This window comes from Mandrillus leucophaeus, unplaced genomic scaffold (genome assembly GCF_000951045.1).
Source record: "Mandrillus leucophaeus isolate KB7577 unplaced genomic scaffold, Mleu.le_1.0 Scaffold268, whole genome shotgun sequence".
Classification (NCBI taxonomy): domain Eukaryota; kingdom Metazoa; phylum Chordata; class Mammalia; order Primates; family Cercopithecidae; genus Mandrillus; species Mandrillus leucophaeus.
This window is the reverse complement of record NW_012102787.1, coordinates 1,823,099-1,828,111: the sequence shown is the minus strand read 5'-3', so window position 1 is coordinate 1,828,111 and position 5,013 is coordinate 1,823,099. Positions and strand designations below refer to the sequence as shown.

The 5,013-nt window shown below is 43.4% G+C and overlaps 1 protein-coding gene across 1 annotated transcript in view; it reads right to left on the bottom strand.

Moving 5' to 3' along the window:
* UBE2J1 (ubiquitin-conjugating enzyme E2, J1) overlaps positions 1-5,013 on the bottom strand; it is a 23,944-nt gene that overhangs the window by 18,053 nt on the left and 878 nt on the right. The window lies entirely within an intron of this gene.

Here is a 5,013-nt window from a genome sequence, read left to right as displayed (position 1 = left end):
GCTGGGCGCAGTGGCTCACGCCTGTAATCCCAGCACTTTGGGAGGCCGAGGCAGGTGGATCACCTGAGGTCAGGAGTTTGAAACCAGCCTGACCAACGTGGTGAAACCCCATCTCTACTAAAAATACAAAATTAGCCGGGTGTGATGGCGCATGCCTGTAATCCCAGCCACTAAGGAGGCTGAGGCAGGAGAATCGCTTGAACCAGGGAGGTGGAGGTCGCAGTGAGCCGAGACTGTGCCACTAGATTCCAGCCTGAGCAACAAAAGAGCAAAACTCTGTCTCAAAAACAAAACAAAACAAAACCCCCCAGGCTGGAGGGCAGTGGTACGAACACGGCTCACTCACTGAAGCCTCAACCTCCCAAGCTCATGCGGTCCTCCCACCTTGCTCTCCCCAGTAGCTGAGGCCACAGGCATGCACCACCATGCCTGGCTAGAGCGGGGGTCCCACTATCTTGCCCAGGCTGGTCTCAAGCAATCCTCCTACCTCAGCCTTCCAAAGTGCTGAGATTACAGGCGTGAATCACCATGCCTGGCCAAAAAAAAAGTTAAGTTACTATCCTACCTCATAATTATTAATATTCTTTTCCATTTCTTACTCTGAACTAAGTCCCTATATGCAGAGACTTTGTTCACTGGAACATCAACTATTTATTGAGTTCCTACTAGGTACTAGATGCTACAGCTTCATGCATCAAGAAAATATGGCTTTGGTCACTACAGACTTACGGCTGGGAGGTGCAGTCAAAACAAAACAGCATGATAAATGCAATATTTGAAACATGTACATACTGAGACACCCTCTCCCTCCAAGTCTAGAGACTGGGCTTTGGTCAATTTCTTGAACACACTTTACCTCCCCCCCACTCTTGGCCTTTCTATACAGCTTTCCTCAGGGCCCAGGCTGCTCCGGCCCCATCCTCCACCTCACCATCTAGTCTGGCTACCCTAGACCTTTAAGTAACTTATCAGGAACGTCTCTATGATACCTTCCCTTGTCGCCACCACCCCCACCCCACCAACAGTGCTTGGAGATTCCAATTTGGGCAGATCAAAATCCCTGAGGCGTCCTAGGGAGGGGTGGAGACTAGGAATGCTCTCTGAATTAGTCTGATTAGATTTAGAAACCACTGCCCTAGAGACCAGGTTGAGTCTCCTTGCTCTATGCCATCATAACACTGTATTTTTCCTCTTATGAAGTTCGTCTCACTTGTAATTACTTTTTTAATATCCATTTTTCCTGCTAAGCAATAGTAATGACAGTGTAGCAGTACAGTCTCCTCAGGGCTTAGCACATGGTAAGCACTCAAATGTTAGTTGAATTATATTTTACTATCTTCTCTCAACATAGTTCTAAGAATCCAAGTAAAGGCAATGATTTTTCAACTTAATAAAACAAAATCCTTCATTCAAAGAAAGCTTAATGAGAACCCCACAGGTGAAACAAAAACCCCAGGGCCGCTTTGGTTGCAGAGGCCAGTGGAAGGACCTGCAGGCTATCTACTCCCCATCCTTCCATTTCACTCCTGAAGGGATCCATGGAACAAGGATGGAAAACCCTGCTTTCAAGCCACATAAACCTATCATTCCTTTAAGTTAATATTATTAGATAGAAATACAATTACGTAAGCTGTTATGAAGTTAATTAGTTTGGAGATGCCAAAAAGATTGTTTTTCCTTCATTCCTCATCAACTGACTGAACTCAATAATGATTAAGCTGAAGTCAGATTTTATGTCATTCTATACCCTTATCACATTTTCTCTGCCTCTCCCCTACTCAGCTCACCTAAACAGGAAAGAAGAAGATAAACACTCAAAACTTGTACCTGGATATTATGAGAGCTGTATAAAGGGTCAGAATTGTTATAAGAATGTATCTGTACCAATCCTGTAAAGGAACAATCATTAACGATCATTGGTTCAACAACTAAACAGCTGATTTTATTAGTTCCTAAGTCACTCAAGCACATATCATGTAAGAGCTAAGGGCATGTAGCCAAGAGGTGAGATTAGTCTCTTGTTTCCATAATCTATTTTTTCCAAAAATAACATATATTATGAATGCTTCAGTGAAAAGGAACAGGGACTCGATTTAGAGCTGCACTAAAATTCTGACTCTGACATTTTGTAGCTCTAAGTCCTTGAACAAGTCACTTGATCTGATTGTGGCTCTATGTTTAATCTGTCAATTAAGAGTCAATAATTTCTCCACAAAATTCTCCTTTCCTTTTCAGCCCTCTTTCTTGCCCAGGCCCTGACTCATTAAGATTGAAAATGGACTGGCATATAAGGCCTCCTCAATGATTCTTCCTAACTCAAAACCATGCCTCAGCAGATGTCGCTGGCCTTATGGTATGGCTGGCTCCCTGGCTCCTGAGGAGAAATACCAGTGTTAGGAAACAGTCGCGGTTCAGAATGCTGCCTGGCAACCGGGCTACAGCATAGTCTGCCCCTCCTGACACTTCATCTCTCGCTTCTACACGGCTAGAGAGGAAACTTTTTTATTCCAGCTCCTCTCCTACCTCTTGGAAAGGTTGTTCCATGGAATCCTTTCTCTGTGGTGAGATAAGATGTGCCAGGAAATGAGGGGGTGGCCCCTGGATGCCTGCTCTTGTTCTTCCTTCTTATAGAGGCCACATGGGCACTCTGGAGCTATGCGCTAGGTGCTGTGGGCCTAGGCATTAGCATTCTTCACACACCGGGGCTAGCTCACTAGGCTCACATTGGGGTTTGTATCCCGCTAACAATAAAGGGATCTTCTACAGGCCACTGCGTCCCATATATGGATTTCTCTTGGAAAGCAATTGATATTATCAATTCCCAAAGCATGAATGAAATTCAGGAGACACGTATATTAAGGAAGGCATGCTCCCTAACTGCCTCTTCCTGCTCCCATAATGAACGTACTTAAGTAAATGCCTACAGAGTGATGTTTCTGCCCAGGAGGACCCTGCAAAGGTATCAGTTCAACAAACATTTAAAGAATGTCCGAGTGTTGGAGATAAAAGAATGACCAAGACCTGCTTCTTGTCTTCCATAACACTGAGTAGAGAAAGACATGAAGATAATTACAACACAAGTGGTAATATTGACCAAGTATTTATGTACAAGTATATGTAGGAACTACTTTAGTCTGCCTAGGGGAGCTAGACAAGGCTGAACCTTAAAGCTTGAAGAACTATAGGAATTTCAGATGGATTTAAAGGAAGGCATTCTAAGCAGAGGTTCCAACGGGAACCAAAGCATGTAAGTGAGAAAAGCTACTCCAGCTGGAGAGTCATTCAGGCAAAATGGATAGGTAAAAATGCAGGCCTGGTGCAGTGGCTCTCACCTGTAATCTCACCACTTTGGGGAGCCAAGGTAGAGGGAACACTTGCGCTCAGGCGTTTGAGACCAGCCTGAGCAACATGGTGAAACCCTCCTCTCTACAAAAAATATAAAAATTAGCTGGGCGTGGTGGCACACACCTGTGGTCCCCATTACTCGGGAGGCAGAGGTGGGAGAATCGCTTGAGCCCAGGAGGTTGAGGCTGTAGTGAGCTGTGATGGCACCACTGCACTCCAGGCTGGGAGACCCTGTCTCAAAAAAAAAGAAAATGCAAAAGAGCATAAGAATGTGGACAATGAGGCTGGTGAAGAAGGCCAGGGTCAATCATTAGGCCAAGCTAAGCAGTTTACTTTGAACTTTATCGACAGCTATCAGAAAGCTACTGAAAACTTTTCAATTTGAGGGGTAATCATTTCTTGTTTTAATTGATCTGGTGACAACAGTGACTGATTAGACATATGTGTTTGTGTGTGTGTGTTGAGTTGTGTGTTTCAGGGCAGGGATGGAGCAAGGAAGCCGACCAAGAAATAAAAAATGACTCCCATAGGTGCCTGAGTGCTGTCTATCCATGGGATATGAAATATTAGAGTAAACTGCAAGTTTAGGGGAGGAGAGGAAAACTATGAGTTTCGTCTTTATATGTAAAGATTTTTTTTGCTTTATGGGAAATAAAGATGAAGATGTTGAGTCACCATAAGTTCTGTGTATCTATAGCTTAGGAGAAGGAGAAAGGTCTGAGTTGGACATGAAACCTTGAGTGGATTAGTGTGAAGGTGCAGTTGACACCAATGGCATGCACAGGTTACTCTTAGACTTCTGGTGGAGGCAGTGGGTACTTTTGCACCAGTCTCTTATACTCCCATCACCTGCTGCACATGTCAATGGCCCCCGATGAAGAAGCTGCCAAAAGAGGTACTTTATACACATCTACTCACTTTGTACTATAAGACTCTACTTCCTTGGCCAGAGCGGACCCAAACACGGGTCAAGTAAATTGATCCATAGACAACTACTGACAGGTTAGTCAGAGGCTTTGAGGTGATCCTACACAACAGCTCTACCCACAATCACAAGTCCATTCCAAAAAACACCATAAAGGAAAAAGTTTCCCCACCTATGAAATGAACAAATTCACTATATCCACATGCTACTACACTGGCCCTTAACCAACTATCTGTATTGTCTTCACTTAATCTTTCCACTCATACATCAAAGACAATCCCACATCAGATACAGAGTAAAAGATTATGTCTCTCCCATTGTGTGGTTGTTTTTTGTTTGTCTGGTTGGTTGGTGTTTTACGTGTGTGTGCACCCTGCCGTACACAGGAAATTGGAGTTTTCAGTTGCTCCCCTTCACACAGGCATTACTCTAAAAATAACACAGGACTGAGAATAAAGCAAAGGAAGGAAGTATTTTCACGATGCCTCCCAGCATTTTCAGTAAGTCCCATATCTCACCTAATTCAACTTCTCCATGAACTCCAAATAATTCACACATTAACAAAAATAGATTTTTAAGAAGCACTGTTTTTTTTTTTTTAGAACCGCAACACTATCTTTGAGGAAATGAAACCAAAAAAAGGAAGCAATTTATGACACAGTTAGAAGCATGTCAACCAAAGCTCAACCAGCTGACAATAGTTGACATACTTTGGAAATGTACAAAATTCTGGAGAATTTTAA